This window comes from Leuresthes tenuis, unplaced genomic scaffold, assembly GCF_036924035.1.
Source record: "Leuresthes tenuis unplaced genomic scaffold, fLeuTen1.0.hap1 SCAF_1, whole genome shotgun sequence".
Taxonomy (NCBI): Eukaryota; Metazoa; Chordata; class Actinopteri; order Atheriniformes; family Atherinopsidae; genus Leuresthes; species Leuresthes tenuis.
In genome coordinates this window covers 29,091,009-29,116,063 of record NW_027325355.1, presented here as the reverse complement: position 1 = coordinate 29,116,063, position 25,055 = coordinate 29,091,009, and the positions used below count along the sequence as shown (strand labels likewise).

General features: G+C 42.7%; 1 protein-coding gene across 2 annotated transcripts in view; it reads right to left on the bottom strand.

Moving 5' to 3' along the window:
• tmem198ab (transmembrane protein 198ab) overlaps window positions 1-24,534 on the bottom strand; it is a 29,261-nt gene extending 4,727 nt beyond the window's left edge. The window contains exons 1-2 of one of the 2 annotated variants that reach the window (XM_072378585.1): window positions 24,122-24,534; window positions 13,432-16,525 (exon numbers count right to left, since the gene is read on the bottom strand). The gene's annotated coding sequence lies outside the window, so the exon portion shown is untranslated. The remainder of the gene's footprint in view (window positions 1-13,431; window positions 16,526-24,121) is intronic. The other variant, XM_072378516.1, reaches the window with a different exon arrangement.
• Window positions 24,535-25,055: the final 521 nt, after the last annotated feature.

The window sequence follows — 25,055 nt, the reverse complement described above, 5'->3', positions numbered from 1 at the left end:
TGACATATGTGAGATAGAATATTTGTCACGAACGTTGGTGAGATAGGACCCAGATGCAGTTCTTCTAATTCAAAAACAAGGTTTATTCCAAAAAAACAGGGAGCAAAAGGCAAGAAGAGAAAGCGCGGCAGATTCAAAAATACTTAAACGTGGATAAACCAAACAAGACAAGACTACAGTTTAACAAACAGAACTGTGGCAAGACTATGATTAAATCAACGAGGCTATGAGGCAGGAACCCAGACTTAACTTCTGTGATAGCATGAAGGGATAGTGAGGATTCTGCAGTGAATGAAAGGAAACCAGGAGGCTAAATACTGTGGAGGGAGTGATTAGTGATGAAGTGCAGCTGTGAATGAAGCAGGTGAAACTAGGTGGAAAAACATGACCAGAACATAACCTGAAAACAACACCATTAAAACATAAACTGTGACAATATCCCACTGTTCCTATTGGCCTCGGTAGCTCTTTCTTTCCATCTTGCATCCCTGGAAAAGCAGCTCATCTGAAAAATGACTGACTTGACCTGTGATTTGCTACAATACTGTTCCAGGCTTTGTGATTCAGAAACAAAGAACTCGCACCTGCTGCCATCAGCTGACACCCTGCTAACAAAGTGGCAGCACTGCGAAAACACAGATTCTGTCACAGTTTGGCATCCTGATCGTGGAAAACAGAGGATAATAATAGCCCAGATCACAGCGAGTGTTGGAGCTGGGTGGATAAGGGTGATCATAGCTGCTCAACCTCTCAGGAACACGCTTACTTCAGGCAGATCTATCTATCTATCATCAGGCCTTCTTTTTGCTCATCCATAAAAGATCCTAAAAGACGTGCTAAAGCAGGGTTATCTGTGGTTTCTTAGCTTCCACGTGGTCTCGCTGTGATTAAATAAGAACACAGTCCAAACCTTTGTGTTTTAACTCATTTGTTCCCTTTTCTTGCAGATTCATCTATATTCCAGAGAAGGCCTATTTGAACACTTTGCACCCACCTTTCTTCTTCTTCTGTTCCTCTGTGTCTTCACCTGCCAGCTACTGAAAAGCTAATCTCGCTATGCTCTCACCTCGTCTCCTGCTGCCTTCATTATTCAGATCTCTCTTTGTCTTCTTCCCTCACATCCTGTTTGACCTTTCCGCAGGACAACCTTCACGATATATGTTGTTATATTTACATCTTTTTATGGGAGTTTCTCTTTCCCGCCTCCCCTCCGGCTGCTTTTGTCCTCTCTATCTCAGTTCATTCTGACTGCAGAAGGTTTCTGGGTCAGAGGTGCTTATGCAACTCCTGTCGGGGAAACTTTACTCTGGTATTCATGAGCTTCTCTCTCCCTCCGCCTCCTCTCCTTACTGCTTCTATTCTCCCTTCACAACCTCTTTTCTTGTCTCCTCTTTGTTCGTCACCTGACTTGGATGCAATCCCCCCACCCTAAACCTATCCCTTTCTTATTTTAGTTAATTACTTCCCTAGAAGAGGTTTAGCTTTGCCTTGATGAGAAGTGAAAAACCAGTCTGGCATGTTTGACTAAGTGTTAGGAAAGCATACAATGGTGAGCTAAGCTCTATGACATCGTTGTATACATCTAATGCTGCTGCTTTGTATTCCACTTGTGCTTCCGTTTCTTAGAGAGCAACTTTTAAAGCAGAACATGGTGAGAAAATCTGTGAAACAGGGTCTCGAACTAACTCATTACATGCCACCTGCAGGGAAATTTGCAGTCAAGCTGAATGCTCATGCTTTCGGTCTGCACTTGTTTCACCTCAGCTGCTTCAGCTGCTGTGTTGCAGCTCTGTCTCAGGACTGGTTCTCATGTATGGTGAGTATAATGTTGTGTCTGTGCTCCTGAGCTGAACTCTCAGCTGTGCTGTGTTTGCTCCTCGAAGTGTCTTTCTCCACATCATGTGCAGTTGTAACTTATGGGAAAAGTGCATTTCTCTGTGAGCCTTGTGTAGCCTGAGGAATATATCCAGATATCCTCCAGATAGCCTCCAGATAGCCTCCAGATATCCTCCAGATATCCTCCAGATAGCCTCCAGATATCCTCCAGATAGCCTCCAGATAGCCTCCAGATATCCTCCAGATATCCTCCAGATAGCCTCCAGATAGCCTCCAGATATCCTCCAGATATCCTCCAGATATCCTCCAGATATCCTCCAGATAGCCTCCAGATAGCCTCCAGATAGCCTCCAGATATCCTCCAGATATCCTCCAGATAGCCTCCAGATATCCTCCAGATATCCTCCAGATAGCCTCCAGATAGCCTCCAGATAGCCTCCAGATATCTTCCAGATAGCCCCCAGATAGCCCCCAGATATCCTCCAGATATCCTCCAGATAGCCTCCAGATATCCTCCAGATATCCTCCAGATAGCCTCCAGATAGCCTCAAGATATCCTCCAAATATCCCCCAGATAGCCTCCAGATATCCTCCAGATATCCTCCAGATATCCTCCAGATAGCCTCCAGATAGCCTCCAGATATCCTCCAGATAGCCTCAAGATATCCTCCAGATAGCCCCCAGATAGCCTCCAGATATCCTCCAGATATCTTCCAGATATCCTCCAGATATCCTCCAGATATCCTCCAGATAGCCCCCAGATAGCCTCCAGATAGCCTCCAGATATCCTCCAGATATCCTCCAGATAGCCTCCAGATATCTTCCAGATAGCCTCCAGATATCCTCCAGATATCCTCCAGATATCTTCCAGATAGCCTCCAGATATCCTCCAGATATCCTCCAGATATCCTCCAGATATCCTCCAGATATCCTCCAGATAGCCTCAAGATATCCTCCAGATATCCTCCAGATATCCTCCAGATATCTTCCAGATAGCCTCCAGATATCCTCCTGTATTTGAGTTCTTGGGCCCAGCTGCTTTCTCCCTCAGTGTGACAGTTAAAGCTAATGCGTTCTGAGCTACGGGAACTCTTCAGGTTGCTGCACAGAATCTCTTAAAAAGTGTACTTTTACAGGCAAAAGATTATTTTCTTATCTGCTTTATCTCTGGCCTGCAGTCACTTGGGAAGCACCAAACAGGTCACAGATCCAGAGGTGCACTTCTGGCCCGAAACGCCACTTAATTCCCATCACAGAAGGATTCGTAACATCAAATTTGTTGAGCGCAACCATTTGCAAGGTCAAGAACGGCCAATGTGAACAGCTCATAAGGGTGACTAAGATTCAGTGACTGATGCAGCACACTGTTAACTTCCTTCCATCCATTTTCTGTACGCGCTTAATCAATCTGTCGGGTCGCGGGGGGCTGGAGCCTATCGCAGCGGCCGTTGGGCGAGAGGGTTCACCCTCGGCAGTCCATCACAGGGAGATAAACAACCATGCACACTCACACTCACTCCTAGGTTCGATTTCGACACCAATAATCCTAAAATTCATGTTTTTGGGCAGTGGGAGAACGCCAGAGTACCCGGAGAGAACCGGGATTAGAGCCAGGAACCCTCTTACTGTGACGCGACATGCTATCCGAGGCAGCCCTCGGACAACTCAGCTCTGCTTTTTTATTCATTTATATGAGACTTTTCAAGCTGAAAGGAAACACAAAGTCAGACTTAAACAACGCAGGCGAATAAATGGAGACTTGTAAAAATCAACTTGTAAATAGCAGGAAAGTATCAGTTAAAGTGGGAATGAAACAAAGGGAAATACAAAAGGGTTAAAAATACACAGAGACAAAAGATCAAAGATATCACTTTCAAAAGTCTACGTTTTCAGCTCAGTTGTAAAAACAGAGCAGGCGTCAGCATTTCTCACAGCCTGGAAGCTGACTCCACAGAGGAGGAGCCTGAAAACTAAAGGCTTTTCCTTCCAGTAAGCCTGGAAATTCTGAGAACCACAAGTATGAGTTGTTGTGGGATAGGAATGAACAGTGAGATCTTTCAGATAAGTCGCCCCGACACACCTTGAGCCTGTAAAACTCCGCTACACGACCGTTTCTAATAAATAGGATGTGCTTCCTGTGATATGAGTGGAAACGGACCTTCTGGTATCAATACATTTAAAACATGCATGAAAAGAAGACAGAAGGTCACCTGATGGTGTAAAAAACAAACTTCTTCTTCTTCTTCTTCTTCAGTAAATAAGAAGCGGCGTCATCACTGAGTGAGTGACGCTGCTCCAACTCCATGTTTCCAGTCCAACTATAACAGTTCAATCTGCTCTATGGAACAGCACTAAAATCTGTATTAGCATCTATTTCATAGCAAAAATAAATCTGGTTTGTTCTAAAGTTGAAGGCAGACAGAGAACTCGGTGTTTGAGGTGGACTGCAGTGTGTTTTCATTAGAATAGAGGGAAGAGCCTGATGACTAAATATGCAACAGAGCAAGAAAAATAAACCACTTTCGACACACAAATGAGTCGACACACTCACAAACACACCGAACACACGGCCTTCTACATTTTTATCCCACTTTTCATCCAAACATGTCATTTTAATAATCATCTTTCAGTGGGGGATTAGCAGGTCGCTGCTGAATGACCCCACAGCATGTCTGTGTGTGTGTGTGGGTGTCTGTGTATGTGTGTGTGTCTGTATGTGTGTGTGTGTGGGTGTGTGTGTGTGTGTGGATGTGTGTGTGTCTGTGTGTGTGTGTGTGTGGGTGTCTGTGTATGTGTGTGTGTGTGTGTGTGTATGTGTGTGTGTGTGTGTGTGTGTGTGTGTGTATGTGTGTGTGTGTGTGTGGGTGTCTGTGTATGTGTGTGTGTGTGTGTGTGTATGTGTGTGTGTGTGTGTGTGTGTGTGTGTGTGTGTGTGTGTATGTGTGTGTGTGTGGGTGTGTGTGTATGCATAAAGCTTTTTTTTAACAGTAGACATGCATAATTTCATTTTGCCATTTATAAATTTTCCTTTCTGTTCACAAATGTAGTGAAGGTGCTGTAAAATCCAGTCTACTTCTTTCTGTTTAGTTGTATTCCATTTATCCATGTTTGGCCTTTTTAATACACAGAAATTTCACATTTGTGTATGTGTATGGCTATGGTCCTGATAAATAAAGTTGGCCCTGGCAATTGCTGTTTGTGTCATGGGCGGAGCTAAGTACCTCATTATCGTCCTTATAGTACAGCATTGCGTCAGGTTCTTGTATCTTGACTTCTGATGTGTTTATCTAAATTTTTAAGTGAGATTTGTGGTGTATGGCTCAAACAGGATTTTTGAAGATTTACTACATCTTTCTAGTATAAGTGGAAAGAGGTGTTTATTGTTGCAAATAAATTATTTGAAAAATTGTCCCTCTAATCCAGCAATACCAGTATGTGTGTGTGTGTGTGTGTGTGTGTGTGCTGGGGGGGTGTATGCATGAAGCCATTTTGTATTTCAGACAGAAATGTGCCGGTTTTGTGTTTGCAGACGACTCATCGTTTGGAAAATTAAATGAACGTTTTTTGTTTTTTTTTATTCTGTCGCTGCAACAACAACAACAACAACCTCTCCTCCTCCTGCCCCGCTTCCTGTCTGTTGCCATGACAACGGTGGGATGCTGAGCGACAGGCCACATTCAATCCTGATCTGAGGCCTGACCAATAGGGGAGAAGCTGAAACTCCCATAGCAACAGCACGAGAGCCAATCAGCGGCTTCGTCCGTTCCCTCTGAATGTGTTCAGTCTGTGTGTGTGTGTGTGTGTGTGTGTGTGTGTGTGTGTGTTCTTGTATTGCTCATGTTGTGAGGATTTTAATCTAATAAGAAATTTACATTGTGGGGACTTGGCTTCACTGTGCAAACAGGTGTGTCATTTAAAGTTGATCATTGTGACCGTTACAAGCTGTTAAGTCTTTGAGGGACGATGCAGCAAAACTCACTGATGAAATGAAAGGAAACTTGAAGTAAAACATACGTTACAAGCATGGGTTAGAGGAAAAAATGGCCTTACCACATCATAATAAATAACATATCTTATGATAACATTAAAATCTGAAGCTGGTCGTGACTGCGGTGTTACCTGAATTAATACACTTTACTTTATGCTTCTTACTTTTGTTTTGTTTTATTTTTAATCTTGAAGCTCAAACTTGAAGAAACTTTAACAAAATGAAGTAATTTAATTAGGAGAAATGAACAATGCCAAATTGGCTATCAACAGATCCTTTTTGGTGAGTATAACTGCATCTACTCACATTTATTGGTGAATTATTCTGATGATGAAGAACTCTTCTAACCGTCATTATTCTGAGATCTTTTCAAACTGAAGAATGACCTAAATTAAAGTAAGCCACTAGGTCAAGCTCAGCCCACTTTCTCAGCTTATCGGCTGATGGCTCAGCTGTTTCCACTCGTCACAGAGTTGCATGTTGGGATGGGAGCACCGTCTAATGAGGAACGCTCTCCTGTTATCTGCCCCGTTGCTGTTTGGCCTGAACCTGAATCAATCTGGAACAAGACAAACAACACAGATCTATCCACTGGACTCAGATGAGCTACCACTCAAACTGTTGTTTTTGGACTTTTCGGATGCACTATTCATGACTGTAAAACTCCCAAATCTAAGGACCTCCCCAACAGTTCAAATCTATGTCCCTATAACCTCTTTTTTGGCTCATTTGTTGAAGTAAACCAATCCACTGTGGATGGTGCAGTAACATGCAGCACTTTCAACAAATCAAGCTTCTGACGTACGAATGTGTTGCTCAGTAAGACTAAAGTTAGCTCAGGTCAGATTATGATGTCTCCAGCACTGTTTGTACTTAAGAGAATGGTGTAGTGGTATGATAGCCACCTTTCATGTGGGTGACCTGGGTTCAAATCCCCCGCAGGAAAGGTTCTACCTCCAGTGGGGGTCCTTAGGCAAGCCCCCCCCACCCTACCTGTAAGTAGCTTTGGCTAAATGCATAAACATAACATGTTCTTTAGGTGCCTGCAGAGATTCTACGTCTCTTTGAGGTTGATTGGATGTTGTATGTGTGAGTTCATAAGAGCTTTAATAAGGGACTTCTTTCTGAATCTTTTTGGATCTTGACGATCCAAATAAAAGTCCTTAGAGCATGATTACCATGACCTGGATGACTGAGAATCTTCAGTTAAGATTTCAGGGGCTTCAGCTCTGAAGAAACACTCAAGCTTTTTATAATCTTTATTTAGAGACGGCCACATGTGACCAGTTAAAGAAAACTCTTTCTGGAGATTGCTAAAATGTAATATCAGTAAATTGTGTTCACAAAATGTTTAGTTTCCTGACTCAAATGGCCACCTTCCTGTTGGGTTTAGGCTTTTGTGGAGCTTTATTTGTTCTGTCTGAGTGCAAATAAAATGGATTTCTACCTGTTGCCATTTCAGGGCTCCACAGTCGGTGGCACTTTTGGCCCATTTTTCCTGAGCCGTGCAGGAGAGCCACACATAGTCAAAGTTTGTGCATCTCCTTGGGCACATTTACACAAATTCATAACTGTTTGAGCATGTTCAGGCCTCCAAAAAGCAATCGAATAACCAGAAAAAGAACAAACACTACAGATACAGTAGGTCTTTGGACTGCAGTTGGTGCTCGGGCCGAACTGGTTCTGGCTCTCACAGTGTTTTCAACACTTATTTCTACCAAAGAAAGAACTTATTCAAAGTCCAGTTGCTCTTAGGTACTACTACCTCCAGTAGGGGTCCTTAGGCAAGGCCCCCTTACCCTATCTGCCTACCTGTAAGTCACTTTGGATAAAAGCGTCTGCTAAATACATAACATAACAAAAAGGTATCCAAAAACACAAATAACTGCTTAAAGAATATAAACCAAAAAAAACAGGATTGAAATAGAGCAAAACACCCAACACTGATGTGTTTTTGCTGTGCTGAAATCATCAGTGGACACTGTGACATAAGAAGAAAACCAAGACGAGGACTCCTCATGAATAAAGAAAAATGTGTCTATTAATACACGCAGCGCTGCATTTACACTACGGCTCAGCTCTTTCTGGAGAATCGTGATTCTGGGTCACAACATTCCTTTAAACGCTCCAAACGCTTCGTGTAAAGGGTTTGGAGGAAGCTCGGTCACTGAAATCATTCAGTTTTCCAACTTTAAGGCCTTAATATTAAAGAGTAACACAGCAGAGTAACGTGCACCGTGTTCTCAGCAGAACCATGATCTATAAAATCAGCATTTACTGAGCAGCTTTCTGAGGTAAAAGATCGAGTGAGATGTGGAGTCATTTCCCAACAGACAGAATTCATGGCTGCCACTTAGAAACTTTAGGGCCATTTTATTCAGTTTGTAAAAAAATTAAAAATAGACCATTCAAGCGGACCTTCAGCTTTGATTTCAATTCAATTCAATTCAGTTTTATTTATAAAGCGCCAGATTACAACAATTGTCATCTCAAGGCACTTAAGTAATAAAGTCCAATTCAAGCCAATTGGAATTCAATTCATTGTAATTATAATCCAATTAATTCATATGGAGCCAATTCAAAAATAATATCCGAGCTAAGGAAACCAACAGATTGGACCGAAACTTGTCTTCAGTCCAATCTCCCGTCCTGAGCCTGAGGGACTGTGGAAAGGAACGACTCCCTTTAACAGGAAGAAACCTCTGGCAGAACCAGACTCAGGAAGAATCCTCTGGCAGAACCAGAACTACAAAGAAACCTCTGGCAGAACCAGAACCAGGAAGAAACCTCTGGCACAACCAGAACCAGGAAGAAACCTCTGGCAGAACCAGAACCAGAAGGAAACCTCTGGCAGAACCAGAACCAGGAAGAAACCTCTGGCAGAACCAGACTCAGGAAGAATCCTCTGGCAGAACCAGAACTACAAAGAAACCTCTGGCAGAACCAGAACCAGGAAGAAACCTCTGGCACAACCAGAACCAGGAAGAAACCTCTGGCAGAATCAGAACCAGGAAGAAACCTCTGGCAGAACCAGAACTAGGAAGAAACCTCTGGCAGATCAGAACCAGGAAGAAACCTCTGGCAGAACCAGAACCAGGAAGAAACCTCTGGCAGATCAGAACCAGGAAGAAACCTCTGGCAGAACCAGAACCAGGAAGAAACCTCTGGCAGAACCAGAACCAGGAAGGGTGGCCATCCGCCTCGACCAGCTGGGGTTTGAGAAGACAGAAAAGAGGGAAAAGAGGGGGAAAAACACCATAACACCATTCAAAGGATACCTGCTGGAGCCGATTTAACATCAGATCTCATCATTAGTTATTGAGTTCACCTAACTGAAGAAATAAGTTAGATAATAATGCTCTGCAAGTAGAAAATCTGCATTCTCATTTAATTAAATTAATTGGAAGTTGTAAATTCCCATTTTTGATTTGTCCTTGAATGTATAATCAGTGCAGCACCAAAGGCAGCCGTTACAAATATGAACATCGGTGAAATATTGGACAAATCAGCAACAGGTGCTAAAGAAACGCAGAAGAACGGAGCGACAGTGGAGCTTATATGTGATGGTCAGTGATGTCACTGACCAGCCAGCAGCTGTTATGTTCTGTGCTTTTACCAACTAGGACCAGTTTAAATAGAACAAATGTAAGAAAAAGGAGCTGCTTAACGGAACACATGACTTACACTTTGCACTGAGACCTCTGGAGATGATCTGAAGGAGATGAATTTACATCACAAAGGCAAGCCAGGCTGCTCCTCCATCCTTTTGTATGGCTGCAATCATTTAAAAAAGGGTTGAGGCACTGTGGAAACTGTGCATTAAACTGATAGAAGGTAGAAAACATCAAAAATATTAGCTCATTTGGAGTTTGTTGGGAGGAAGGAGTCTAAAAAGTTTTACCACTGTGTGGCAGAACCTTATCTGCCTTATTTCTGAATGTTTATTCTCTCAACAGCTGCAGTTTTCCTTCAGAGTAAACGGTTTCGTCACCCTGTGACTCATCAAACCTGTTCACGAAGCATCTATTCAGCAGTCAGTGCTGTTCTCTTTGTGAATTAATCAGGCTGGAGACGTTCTTTAAGCTTCACCAGCGGATCTGAACTAAGCATGAATGAAGTTTCCCTGCTTCTCTCACTGTTCAGCTCCCAGCAGACTGGACTGTAAACTGTGCCAGAGTGCATTTGTGTGCACTGACTGACACACGGAGCTTTGTTAATCCCATAAGGCCTCCTGGTCGGAGTCGGAAGGCAACTCGACACAGGGCGACGTGCCTGTGTTAAGCTACACTGTCGGAGCACTTCAGCCAATAACCGGACAGACGCCTCAGTGACCTCATCAGCCGCTGCTTGGCCAGCCGTTTGTTTAATATGTTCATCCAGAGCTGCCTGCTTGTAATAATCTGCTGGAGTGAGTGTTTGGACAGCTCACAGGAAAACTGGGCCATGTTTTTCCATCATTCAGCTTCAAACCCAACTTTTACCGGTTTCAGAAGCTGTGGACGGGCAGTTAGATCCACGCGGTGCTTAAAAACCCTGCGAATAGATCACTGAAAACCAGTTTCAAGGAATGTTTTGTTTTTACAGTCACACATGAGCAGATTTGACAAGCAACCAAAGACTGAAAAGGATTTAAATATCTTACTGGGACGTGTCTGTTTCTACCGTACGGAGCAGCAGATTCTGAAAAATGTCCTTTTCTTCCAGTGACTCACATCCATAATTCACTTTTCAAGAAATAAGAGTTTAAGTGAACAAAGCCTCATGTTGGCTGATCCCAGGTCACGAGTATTTTCCATCAGGTTGATATGTTCTCTGTTAAAAGGGAATGGTGGCCAGGGCCAATCAACCGTGGCCTCAAAGCTTTCTGGGGAAACTTGGGAGCATCTCTGGCTGGTCTTCTTTTGGGGGGGGGTATCAGTTCAATGACAAACTTCCTGATGAAGGTAAAAGCAGAAAACTTGTTTACCTTCTTCATTTAGCGCCGCTGTTGAGAGATAACTGCTGAAGCCAGAAGATTCGGGGACCCTCAGGAGACATCAGGGGAGATAAAAGAGCAATTCATTACAGAAAGTTGCTCAGCCGAGGAAAAAGGCAGCATAGAGAGAAGCTCTGAAGGTAAACTCTCTGGGTATGAGATGTATCCGGATGCCTTCCAAGGACATAAACAACCACTCTGAGGCAACTGAGGAGCTGTACCTCTGCTGGCTCCTTTGGGCCAGATGTGATGGTCACATTTCCTCTTGTCTGACCAAAAAGTCTCATTTATTCTCATTGTCACACTCATCTGTGTTTTAATGAGTATTTCCTTTATTGCTCTGCCTGTACAGTGCAGCAGTTTGGTGTAACCTTTGTTTTAAAAGTGCTTTATGAATAAAGAAGAATGAGAATGAATGAAAGAATAATCAATAAGCCTGGAAAATCATTTATTTAAGTACTTCTCATCAGTATTTCCGACATTTCTATTCACTCCCCATACATTTATGTCACCAAGTCTTCTATCAGCAGAAAGTGTGGGAATATGTGAGATGCTGGAGCTGGAAATGACTGGAAAAACTTTACAGAAGACGGAGAGCTAAACAAAAACCATCAGAGCTGTCAATGTGTCACGCAACAGATTCCGCTGTCACGAGAACTACAACCAACAACGTGACCGTGTGTGTCACACATTGGTGACTGACGCTGACGGCACGACTGTTTCATACCTGCTGCTGCGAGAAAAATATCAGTCCCACTTCCTGTCAGGAGGCGGGCTCAAAATAAGCCCAGAATAAGACGTGCAAACCTGGCCAGGAAGGAATAACAGGCACAGAGAGTGAGTCAAATGAGACTTTCTGAAGACAGAGAAGGAAAAGGCCATTATCCAGTCTTCCCTGGTTCTGGTGCTATAATAACTGTACTGAATACAGAAAAATTCAAAAGCAGCACTTTCTCCACCAAAGAGCTCATTTTAAGTGTCATCTGCTGATCAGCTGATCCATCAGCTGTGTCTCCTCTACACAGTCAGCAGTAAATCAGCGCTGCCTTTAACACTTTAACCAGCCTTTGCTGTGTCCTTTTCAAACTGTTTTAACCCACTTCCATCCCAGTTCCACCTCTCCAAACTCCATCTGATTTAATCAGTGTCATATTGTTCTTTCTGCTGCAGGCAGACACAGAGCAGAGCTGCACCACCAAATGCAAACTGGTTGCAGATGGATCTGCAGCCACTATCCTTCTGAGGAAAGCAGTCAGAAAATACTGTGCACGGAGGAGGCAAACTGTCTCTGTACTGCGGTCCTTGTTCAGAAGCAACTGGATGGAAGTTGGAACAAAGCTGGTGTTCTTAGCGACATATATAATGACATCTAATGACATGTAATGGGATATAATGACATGTTGCCATGGCACCTCTCTGAACTGAGGAGAGGCTTAAAACATTCGTTCTTGCTGGTGGAAAAAGGAGATTATTACCCCATTTAATTGCCTCATTTCTCACCGTTTCTGACGCTAAAGACATAAAAAGCTGCAGAGGAATACAAATGTGTGAAAAAACATCAGTGACTGCATTTCTATCAGACTGCTGAGTTAAATATGAAGCTATTTCTTCTTTACTTCTGCTAAAACAATCAGCTGATTTGTGAATAAACTGGTCTGTAGATTGTGGTCGGCAGGTGGTGAAAATAGGAAAAATATAACCCTTCCCATGTGCATCGACTCTCTTTTGAATAATCAAAAGCCACCAAGTTTTCATCAACCTGTAGTAATACACATCAAAACCAGTGTGCAGCTGAACCATTAGAATTAAAAATGATACAACAACAGAAGCTAGATGCTGATTCTTTAGTTTCTTTTTGACAGGTGATGTCAAAGATGAAGCACTCGAGGATAAACTGAGCAGGAAGAGGTCAAATGAAGGAGAAGGGAAGAAAGGAGAATTTAAAAGGAAAAAAACAAACACCGGTGGCCTTCCCACCACGCTGTTACGCAACAGCCGCATAAAGCATTACTCACTGCACTTCAGCTCCTTTCAAAAACACTTTCCACTGGCAACGGCGGCCATGATTCAACACACACACACACATGATGGAGAAGCAACACGTGTGCCTTTAAACAGGTGCAACATGGGAAAAAAGCCCATTAAATGTTCTAAAATCAGGTTCATTTACTGCAAAATGTAAATATTATCAATAAAATGCAGGTCAATTCATCACTATTCTCATGTAAAATATCAGAGCAACAAATCAAACTTTATTTATTTACTGTAAATGACTCCTAAACTTTGGCTGTATGATCATTTGAGGTGGTAAAAAATACACATTAAAGTGCAGAAGTGGAGAAATGGTGGCCACATCGAAGGCTGTGACCAAACAGAAGGAGATATTTAGTGTTTAGAATAGGATTCTGCGTATTATTTCAACCAATCACACCGAGGTTATCTCATGTTGTGACTCTAAATTTCTCAATGAAAACCAAGTGTTTGCAAAGATCCATTTAGACTTTATCTTAAAAACTGATTGGGTTAAATAACACGGCCCCACAGGATTAATCACGCGTCATGATAAGATATGACACCGTCTCAGTAGCAGGGCTGCAGTGAATTACTGCCCAGCAATAGATCCATCACTGACCTGAGGAATCCGCCACATGATCGCTTCCAAACTCTCGTCCCTCCTCACGCTGTCTGAATGGCGGCAGTCTGATGAGAAACTGAGAGCGTGATGAAGACAGAGCTTTATGTGTCTCTCAGTGTTATTCAGAAGCCATCCGAGGTAACAGGCTGGTGGGCGAGCGGCCAGAAGCCGGCCTGCTCATGACGAGCTCGGAGTGAGCTGCCAGCATCCCGCCGCTTGCAGAGGAGGACCGAGTGTGTCACCGCTTCACATGTCAGCTTCCGGGACAGACTCACAAAGACGCATAGCAGCAGCTGTCGTCAATGGCCTGCTAATAAACCTGGCCAGCACTCTGTACATGCTAATCAATAGCAGCCCGGCTGCTGTGGAAACGTGACCAGGATGTGGCTGCTGGCATCACCGCGTCACATGCCTCAAAGCAGGTCAGAGAGAAGGACAACAGCTCCAAGAACAAAGGCATCTTTCCAGGGAAGGCGGCTCATCCTCAACAGGAAGATCAGAAAGAAGGAAAGGGTTGGGGTGACGGTGTCATTATGCACAAACTGGCCTTTCTGAAACATAAATCTAACATCTGGACACAGCCAGCAGTTTACCAGCAGACACCATGCAGCTTATGTGATCCAAATCAGGTTCACCACACAATAAAGGAGACAGCTCGAAGAGACGAGCACTCCATCATGGCAGCGTTTCCCCATTTTGGACTTAAAAGAGAGGGATACCAACAGGTTTTTAAAAGCTCTCTTCCTCAGAGCCACAAACGACACCAAACTGATTGTGTTTTACAGTCACATTGCTTTTTCTCCTCATGAAATGAAGTTAATGAGCTGATGGAAACTGTATCGCCACATTTAACAGCCATTTCAGAGTGTCCTGAGGACCAAAGTCTCACCAAAGTCTGGGTGAAACTGAGAATAATGTTAAATCAGCACATTGTTTTTCACCAACAGACCCAGTTTAAAGACCTTTAAAATCCGCCTCCTCATGATATGACTACCAGCTATGTGCAATCTCTGTAAGAAAACCTAAAAGAAAGATTGTTTGAAAGGATTAGGGGACATTTTTATATCATAATGACAGCATAAAGACACTTAAATAGACAGTCACAACCATCTGTGTGACAGTCGTACATAAAGCAGCCATAACTGTAACTCACAGCAGTAAAGGAATGATTAAGTTTGACAGAAGCCCATCTAAAAACCCCTAAAAGTCAGAACTAAATGTCTGAATCAGGTGACAGTAATGAGCCTGAAAGGCTAAAAGTTCTGCTGCTAAAGGCAGAGGCAGCAGAACCCGTAAAAATGGACCCAGGTTCATGGAAACTACCGCTAAACATCATCAAAATGTTGAGAGTTAAAACATCATAGTTAGGTATGGAAAATACACATTTTATTCCAGAAAGCTTCTTTATTTGGGTCAACAGTTGGATCAGTGTGTGTTGATGAGGTCACCCTAAAAAACACTTCACTGATTATTATATTCATGGAATAAGCTGTGAAACTTCTGATCGAGATCTTCAGCACTTTGAATATCAGCTGAGGTCAAAATCAGGAGACAAACGAGGTAATTCAGCCCATCTTTTCAGTTTTTTTGCTTCAAGTCTTCCTGCTACATATCACCCAAAATATAAAACCAATGTCTGTTTTTCTGTCAATAATCTCAGTTAAACCAGTGAAATTTTACTATTTATAATGAGCAATTTCTGGCCATCTTCATGCTTTCACCATGCCTCATTTCTACAGACTTCAGAACTGATTTCCAAACCAGTTTCAGCTTCACCAGAAAGAGAAACTCTCTCAAGTGCTGAAGTCTCACCGAGAAGAAGGTGCCACATCACTTTGTTTGCAGAGAATTATTTTCAGAGCACATCAGCTCTCACCCACAAACACCATCACGACTCGGCAAAGCTTCGGCACGACCGCTGACACCGGGAGGCCGAGGCGTTCTCACACCTCCTCCGACACAGAGGCGCTTACATAAGGCTGAGAGTGAAAGAGCCTGAGCCGAAAACCTGGCTGCCACAGCTGCTTCACTTCCTCCCATTGGCCCAAATGTGGAAAATCTGCTGATAGAGGAGGAGGAGGAGGGGGAAGACACTGAGATCTCTGTGTCTTTACACCAGCAGACAGCTGAGAGTCTGAAACACGTGGCTCGACAAATACATCGAGAAAATGTCAAAAACTGCTGAAAAAGTCACGAGCTCCAGGAGCTGAAGTCCTCAAATGAAGACAGATCAGAGAAATGCAACGAATCTTACAGCAATTAATCTTTCGAACTGTCTGATTAACTGTTTCAGCTTTAGTTCAGATGGAAGGACTGCAAAACTTTTCTACTAAATGTTCAAATCAACCTTGATCCGGCTCAAACTGATTTTAAAGACGAGTTCAGTACGAAACAGGCTGCAGGAACCTTCTGACTTCCAACTGGGAAAATCAAGGAAAATACCCCCAGATGTTGGCTCCCCTGATAGGTTAACAAAGCATTTGACGTCAGATCAGTTGACGTTATAACTGCTGACAGTAGTTTGTCGATGGCATCAAAGCTAAAATGGAGGCAGCCATGTTTTTCTCCCACTTACTACATCAAACACGAGGTCAAAGATGGATCTTCGTCATCTTCCATCAGTCCATCTTCCCACTTGAAATGCAGCACAAAAGCAAGTCATCCTGAGGTGGATTTTGGATAAAGGAGGCCTCCTGGTATCTGTGAGCTCACTGCAGACAACACAAATGAGATTCCACTGAAGGCTAATATTCTGTTCAAGGTGACCAGCAGCCAGAGGCTCCATGCCTGTGGACAAGGAAGAAACACTCTCCATCTAATTGCCTCCTACAATAAAGGCCTTCTCTGCTCTTCATGCTCAATCCTGCGGCTCAGCGTGACTGAAGGCTCCCCCCAGACGATCCAGTTCACCGTTTCCTGCCCGACATCGGCCTGAGGGAGCCTTGTTGTTCCCATGGAGGAGAAACCAAACACAGAGCCTGAGGCGGGTGTCGGCAGGAGGAAAGCCTGGAGTGTTTCTACTTTAAGGTGTGATCTCAGGAATCATTTCACTCCAAAGAGAGGATCCATTCATGAATGTGATGCACCAAAGCTGTTTACTTTGGGAGATTTAAAATGATTAGGACTGCGTTCTGCATAGTTCACAAAATGAAACAAGTGGGATACAAAGCCAGTTCTGTTTAGAGCAAATACAGCAAATCGATGAAATAAATAGTCGATCAAAGGAGATAAAACTTTAACAACCAACACGTGACGGTTCGCGGCTCAACAGTCATTTTCTCCACCCTTTGTAGTAGAATGAGTGAAAAACAAGGAAATCCACCTAAAAGCAGATGCAGTGATACTGAAGTCAGTTGATCTGACTTACTGTTGCAGCTGCATGACAGAATATGATGATAAAACCTTTCTTGATAAATAAGAACTGGTACAAAATGCATTCAGTCATTTCCTGATAGAAGTCAGGAGTGATGCACGCTGAGTTTTAGGGAAATCTTCCAGCTGGTGAAGCCAGAACGTCTCACAAACTCCCAACTGCAGCATCATAAACATGAAACATACTGGACTGATCTGACTAATCCTCACTCAGGCAGTAGAAATGCATCCTCCGGTGCAGACAAGGAAGAATCACAACAGTTAGGAGCCTGAAAACAGCCGAGATAAATGTCAGTTTCACCCGTTAAATGTCACTCAGGCTCTTCAGTCTGAGCCACATTACCACCAGGGCTCCGTCATCACAAACAGCTGCACTGATCGCTCTGAATGTGGATGAATTATTCATTTCACTCTCATTGTGTAAGAAACAAACCGCAGACAGAACCTCTTCTGGCTCGTGGGAAAGCCACATGCGGCTGGTCGCCGTTTGCAGCAGGCTTGGTTAAACTCACGTGGAGAAAACCCCCGACACGCCAGCTTTAGTAACACTGTGATCATGGCACCATCGACAGAAGGTCAATAACGCTGGCAGGGTTTCAAAAGCATTAGCTGATTCATTCCCAGCTTCAGAGCTAAACGACCCACTGAATGAAACCGTAATAATAATTTATAAACTACTTTACAGCCATAAAAACACACTTCCATGAAGATAATGTTTGTTTATAGCTCTGTGGAGGCAGCAATAATGTAGAACTACATAAAAACTTCAAGCTAACTGCAGAATGAGAATAAATACATTTGTTTTAGATATCCAGGGAGGTTTGAGGACATTTTTTGACTCAGTTAGTTGTTGTATGAAATGGAGATGCAGATGCAATGGTTTTTGGATTCTATTGTGTTGAAAAAAAGTAAAAATGTTCACGTTTGGGGCATTTTTTTACTTTTGGTTCCACTTTCTGACAGATGCCAGTCTGGCAACACATCCATCTTTTCATCACTTGTCTCTTTAAGACAGAACATTGAGAAAAAAGAAGGACAAAAAAGCCATATTTCAACATTTCCATCACTGGAGTGTGAGGAGCAACAGTTTCAGACTCACATCAACCATTCTTCTGCTGCTTCCGGGTGCTTTCAACACGTTAACTCGTGTCGTTTCTTTGCATCTTACATCAACACCTCCCAGTAATTATTTGATAGAGACGTGAGGAGAAGGGAGCCAAAACTGCAGAAAGGACAAATCCCTGCTTCCCCTGCATCAGTCTAAAGTGTGGAGGAGCGAGATTTCCACATCATGTCACTTCTCTGTAGGATACAACTGTTTTCTTGCACCGAGCAGCTTCAGAAGCCTCCTCAAAGTACTTTGAAGATATTGGAAGAAAGCAGAAGGAACAGCTTCTGGATTATGGGAGAACAAACATAAATTTATGGGCTTTCCATAAAGCCTGCGTGTGTCCAGGAAAAGACTTCCTGCTCCATTCATTATTCAAACAAAATGCTAAATTGCCAACAGATGACAGCCAATGGTTTCAAAAATATGTGTAAATTTCACCTCGAGAACAGAGAGCAGAAGGCTTCCTTTACCAGAGGCCCGCAGAGCTGAAAGCTCCATCTGTTTGTAGGAATCAGCCTCTCTGCACCTGTCAGCTGGAACAACAAACATCTGGCCTTCGGCCGCCTGCAGGGTGCAGCACACTGCTTCAGACTCTACACTCGTTAGCTGGAGCTGACACAGCGCTCCTCTCCTCTGGAACCTGAGACCGACGTGAACACAATGCTCCCTGCAGCCTCAGACGTCTGCTGTTGCTTCCAAATGCAACAGAAGAGCATCCTCTCAGGTGAAGCCGAATAACTGAGAAGCCTGTGCATTATTTAAGGCTTTAAAGTCGGAAAACGCCACCACACTCGTAAGTGTTGAGAGTACAAGGGACACGAGAAAGTACTCAACACCTGTTGTTGTATCTCTGATGTAGAATCAGACAGAATGTGTGTCTCCAGCATTTTTTTGTTGTTTCTTCTGCATGAAGCTCTTTGCAGCATTTTTTTTGTTGTTTCTTCTGCATGAAGCTCTTTGCAGCATTTTTTTTGTTGTTTCTTCTGCATGAAGCTCTTGTTTCTTTCTTTGCAGCATTTTTTTTGTTGTTTCTTCTGCATGAAGCTCTTTGCAGCATTTTTTTTGTTGTTTCTTCTGCATGAAGCTCTTGTTTCTTTCTTTGCAGCATTTTTTGTTGTTTCTTCTGCATGAAGCTCTTGTTTCTTTCTTTGCAGCATTTTTTTGTTTCTTCTGCATGCAGCTCTTGTTTCTTTCTTTGCAGCATTTTTTGTTGTTTCTTCTGCATGAAGCTCTTGTTTCTTTCTTTGCAGCATTTTTTTTGTTGTTTCTTCTGCTTGAAGCTCTTTGCAGCATTTTTTTTGTTGTTTCTTCTGCATGAAGCTCTTGTTTCTTTCTTTGCAGCATTTTTTTTGTTGTTTCTTCTGCATGAAGCTCTTGTTTCTTTCTTTGCAGCATTTCTTGTTGTTTCTTCTGCATGAAGCTCTTGTTTCTTTCTTTGCAGCATTTTTTTGTTTCTTCTGCATGCAGCTCTTGTTTCTTTCTTTGCAGCATTTTTTTTGTTGTTTCTTCTGCTTGAAGCTCTTGTTTCTTTCTTTGCAGCATTTTTTTTGTTGTTTCTTCTGCTTGAAGCTCTTTGCAGCATTTTTTTTGTTGTTTCTTCTGCATGAAGCTCTTTGCAGCATTTTTTTTGTTGTTTCTTCTGCATGAAGCTCTTGTTTCTTTCTTTGCAGCATTTTTTGTTGTTTCTTCTGCATGAAGCTCTTGTTTCTTTCTTTGCAGCATTTTTTTGTTTCTTCTGCATGCAGCTCTTGTTTCTTTCTTTGCAGCATTTTTTTTGTTGTTTCTTCTGCATGAAGCTCTTGTTTCTTTCTTTGCAGCATTTTTTTTGTTGTTTCTTCTGCTTGAAGCTCTTTGCAGCATTTTTTTTGTTGTTTCTTCTGCATGAAGCTCTTTGCAGCATTTTTTTTGTTGTTTCTTCTGCATGAAGCTCTTGTTTCTTTCTTTGCAGCATTTTTTTTGTTGTTTCTTCTGCATGAAGCTCTTTGCAGCATTTTTTTTGTTGTTTCTTCTGCATGAAGCTCTTGTTTCTTTCTTTGCAGCATTTTTTGTTGTTTCTTCTGCATGAAGCTCTTGTTTCTTTCTTTGCAGCATTTTTTTGTTTCTTCTGCATGCAGCTCTTGTTTCTTTCTTTGCAGCATTTCTTGTTGTTTCTTCTGCATGAAGCTCTTTGCAGCATTTTTTTTGTTGTTTCTTCTGCATGAAGCTCTTTGCAGCATTTTTTTTGTTGTTTCTTCTGCATGAAGCTCTTGTTTCTTTCTTTGCAGCATTTTTTTTGTTGTTTCTTCTGCATGAAGCTCTTTGCAGCATTTTTTTTGTTGTTTCTTCTGCATGAAGCTCTTGTTTCTTTCTTTGCAGCATTTTTTGTTGTTTCTTCTGCATGAAGCTCTTGTTTCTTTCTTTGCAGCATTTTTTTGTTTCTTCTGCATGCAGCTCTTGTTTCTTTCTTTGCAGCATTTTTTGTTGTTTCTTCTGCATGAAGCTCTTGTTTCTTTCTTTGCAGCATTTTTTTTGTTGTTTCTTCTGCTTGAAGCTCTTTGCAGCATTTTTTTTGTTGTTTCTTCTGCATGAAGCTCTTTGCAGCATTTTTTTTGTTGTTTCTTCTGCATGAAGCTCTTGTTTCTTTCTTTGCAGCATTTTTTTTGTTGTTTCTTCTGCATGAAGCTCTTGTTTCTTTCTTTGCAGCATTTTTTGTTGTTTCTTCTGCATGAAGCTCTTGTTTCTTTCTTTGCAGCATTTTTTTGTTTCTTCTGCATGCAGCTCTTGTTTCTTTCTTTGCAGCATTTTTTTTGTTGTTTCTTCTGCTTGAAGCTCTTTGCAGCATTTTTTTTGTTGTTTCTTCTGCATGAAGCTCTTTGCAGCATTTTTTTTGTTGTTTCTTCTGCATGAAGCTCTTGTTTCTTTCTTTGCAGCATTTTTTTTGTTGTTTCTTCTGCATGAAGCTCTTTGCAGCATTTTTTTTGTTGTTTCTTCTGCATGAAGCTCTTGTTTCTTTCTTTGCAGCATTTTTTGTTGTTTCTTCTGCATGAAGCTCTTGTTTCTTTCTTTGCAGCATTTTTTGTTGTTTCTTCTGCATGAAGCTCTTGTTTCTTTCTTTGCAGCATTTTTTTGTTTCTTCTGCATGCAGCTCTTGTTTCTTTCTTTGCAGCATTTTTTGTTGTTTCTTCTGCATGAAGCTCTTGTTTCTTTCTTTGCAGCATTTTTTTTGTTGTTTCTTCTGCTTGAAGCTCTTTGCAGCATTTTTTTTGTTGTTTCTTCTGCATGAAGCTCTTTGCAGCATTTTTTTTGTTGTTTCTTCTGCATGAAGCTCTTGTTTCTTTCTTTGCAGCATTTTTTGTTGTTTCTTCTGCATGAAGCTCTTTGCAACATTTTTTTTGTTGTTTCTTCTGCATGCAGCTCTCGTTTCTTTCTTTGCAGCATTTTTTGTTGTTTCTTCTGTATGCAGCTCTTGTTTCTTTCTTTGCAGCATTTTTTGTTGTTTCTTCTGCATGCAGCTCTTGTTTCTTTCTTTGCAGCATTTTTTGTTGTTTCTTCTGTAAGAAGCTCTTGTTTCTTTCTTTGCAGCATTTTTTCTATGAGCAGATGTTTTCTTCTGCACGATGCCATCTCTGTCTGGAGCTGGACCAGCTCAGCACGGTCAGAACAAACTCGACCTTCTCCACGTCACGCTCAAACACACGGGAGGGGCTGAGGCTGGGAGCAGCAGCACCACGTCGGAGACGCTGGCCCGCTGATCCAAAGTGACGTGTTGTGGCATTTTCCTTCCTCTGGCGGGCTGCAGAGCTGGAGCTGTGCTGCCTGACTGCACTAATCAGACGGCAGCCTGACACACAGAGAACACTCAGAGCCGGCTCAAGGTTGGCTGGGTTTCCATCAGGCGGCTACTTAGTTTCATAACTTCAGTCTGTGCTACTAAAAGCCCGTCGGGAGTTATTTCAGTGATGAAATGCTATCTTTCATCTCCCTCAACCTGCCTTAACTGCTACTGCGTCAGTTTGTTATGACCTACATTTCCCAGAGTGCTTTGCAGTGGCCTTCAGGGAGCACAGACTGTACACATGATTGTATGTGAAGGTTTCAGTCAAATAAATATTCAAAGTGGCTCGTAGCGGCGCTGTATTCTGGGTCCTGCTTGGTCCCTGCAGTCTTCTCTCTTCTGATGGATTTGTTTCTATACACGAGTGAAACAAACGTTTCAAAATGGCAGTCTTGAAAGGAAGCCATTTATTGATGCCTTTAAAAGACTTTTATGCTCATGATGCTGGGATTTCAGTTTGGGAAGCTGAGCACAACAATTACACAACAAATACTTAATGTTTTCTGCAATTTACTGTGGCCAAAAACAACGACAGGTTAAAGTCATTTTAAATATTAAATTCAATGTGCAAAAAGCCATAGTTTACATTTTAAACTAAAATAATCCTGATCCGAGCCCTAATCTAATGGCTTTGTCCTTAACATGTCACCAGGTTTCATGAGATTCGGCTCAAAAGCATAAATCGCTGTCACAACTCAACCTCAGCACAGACAAATAATACTTCTACAAGCTACAATGTTTAGAAAACATTTATTAACTTTGCAAATACTAATAGTGGAGAAAATGTAACCAACAAGTCCATGAAAATGTAAAGTCTTCTTTTGAAAATGGTAAAAACTACTTTCCTGAAGGCATCTCAGTCCCAAAGCGGGCCTCTGAGAATCTGCGAATGTTACATAATAACGATAGTAAGAGCATGCAGAGAATGTGCACAGTTCACAACAGCGTTAATACCTGAGAGGAGGCCTTTTATACACTCCACAGCAGCACGAACGCACCGCTGATCTCAATATAACAACCTCGGGTTTGTCCGGATAAAAACTGCGTTCCGCTGTTATGCGTTACATGAACGACTAATGTCCAACACATGCTTTGGGGGGTTTCCTGAAGCATTCATATCCACACGTGTGCATCACTAATGAAAACTGAATTCTGGTTGCATGTTTGCTGCAGTTTAACCTCAAATCAACTCTGCTCACCTGATCCTGCAGGAGCTCTGAAAGCGAAACAAAGATTAAAGACACAGATTAAATGTTCAGCTTCACTGGAGCATCACATGGATGAATAAACACATAACTGCATAGCTGCTGCAATATATGGTTCATATGCTGGGGTTCAAACAGCTAAACAACTAAACTCATCATGTGGCGTCTCCAACCTGCTGAGCTGCTATGATCCAAAAATAGAAACACGCTAAAAGCTCCTCACAAACCCATAAACCCACAGCGGATCCCATTCATATCAACCAACACCGCATCGACAGAATAATCTCCTAAAGGATGTGTGTCTATTCATTTTTCCCCTTTTCTAAGACTACAAAAAGCCAAAAGACTCTGTTGGTTTTTAGAGTTTAATGCAACAGTGTTTGTTCAAATGATCATTTCTTTCAGGTGTGGATCTGCTGCTTGATGAGAGAAAACTGAATATTTGGGCTTTCAAATAGCTGCAAGTTCAAAACATAATCCATCCATCTTTCTGTACTCACTTTGTCCAAATCAGGCTCACGTTTACCCGCACATTGCATGAAATAATGTTCAGTTGCTGTCTTATTTTAGCTGCTCGGGGGAACAAACTTTACTGATAACTTGTTCAAATGTGTCTGAACAAGAAATACTAAATCATCACTTAAATAGGTCCCAACTACAGATAAATCCCCCCCAAATCAGAGAAACTTTCAGAAAAGACACATGCAAGTTAACATTATTGTATCAAGTACTCAAATATTTAGGAGTTTATGGGCTTTAAACTGATTCTGGGTTCGTCTCAGACCCCCTCAGGAAGCAGGTGACCGATTTCAGACTTCACCTCTGGTCAGGATAGAACAAACACACTGTCAGAAAAACACTCCCTCCCTCCATCCCTCCATCCCTCCATCCATCCATCCATCCATCCCTCCATCCCTCCATCCATCCATCCATCCATCCATCATCCGTCCATCCGCTGTAATGAGAGGCGATAACAGCCAGATCGATCCCGCTGCGGCCAGCCGGGTCAGACATCACCATCCATCACACGAAGCGCGCTGACCTCCATTAAAGCCCAACAATCCGGATTTGCACATTGCTGCAGCCCGGCCTCTTCCTCCGTCACATCCCTGAAAACGCGCCGCTGTCAAGCTGTTTGACAGCAAACAAAAAGAGGTGCACCGCGCGCGTTTATCGGCCACTCACCATCATTCCTGGCAGGTTGACGCGCCTTGACCGCGCTCACATCACGGCCAAATGACCCTCCTGAATCCGGAACACACACCATCTCCATCCTTTCTTCTCCCCGAGCTGCGCTTTTCCCCGTCGGTGGAGCTCCGTCTCCTGCAGCCTGCAGGGCGGTGGATCTCCGACCGGACTAGTCGGTCATAGAGGGAAAGGGTGGCAGAAACAGGGCTGGAAATGAATAATTAACCGGGTTATATACCGGCTGGGAAGCTGCACTATGTGTACCACGACGAAATGAGCTGCCAAGCCATCTGGGCTGCGGTCAGGGAGGCTGGAGGAAGAAAAGCCGCGCACGTTAACGTGCTTCGTCGCGTGAAGAAGCGGCCTCCGCTGCAAAAAATAAGGAGCCCAGACTTGTGAGAGGCTGCATCGCTTCTCTGTCAGTGCTGGGAGAGAATAAAAGTCAGGAAAAGCCGCAGCGTCGTCTACTGGCAACTGGTTTTAAATGCATCCTGAACAAGAGAAACTTGTTGACTTTTAGCTCTGAAATACGCTCAGTTTTTGCATCACTTCTAATTCAGTTTCAGTTTCATGACATAATTATTTAAATGACTCTTTGCAGAAGTTCTGATCCACCACTCATGTCTTTGTATTTTCTTACAAGCAGCCAGACTGTCTCAATCATTTTCAGTCCAGTCCTTTAAAGAGGAATATTTCTTCTTTGTTTGTTTTCAGCAAATCACCAGCAGCCCCAGAGACTTTCACTTTGCTGCATGCCCCCTCCCTGCTGCAAACATTGTGCATTCCTCTCAAGGTGCTAACCATCGCCATTATGGATTCTCATTAAAAAGGCTCCTAACTCAAGGGATGAACCAGTGTTGTGTCGACACAGAACAGACAACTTAGCAAAGAAGCCATTTTAAACTGGATCTTTAGGCACTTTGTCACAAAG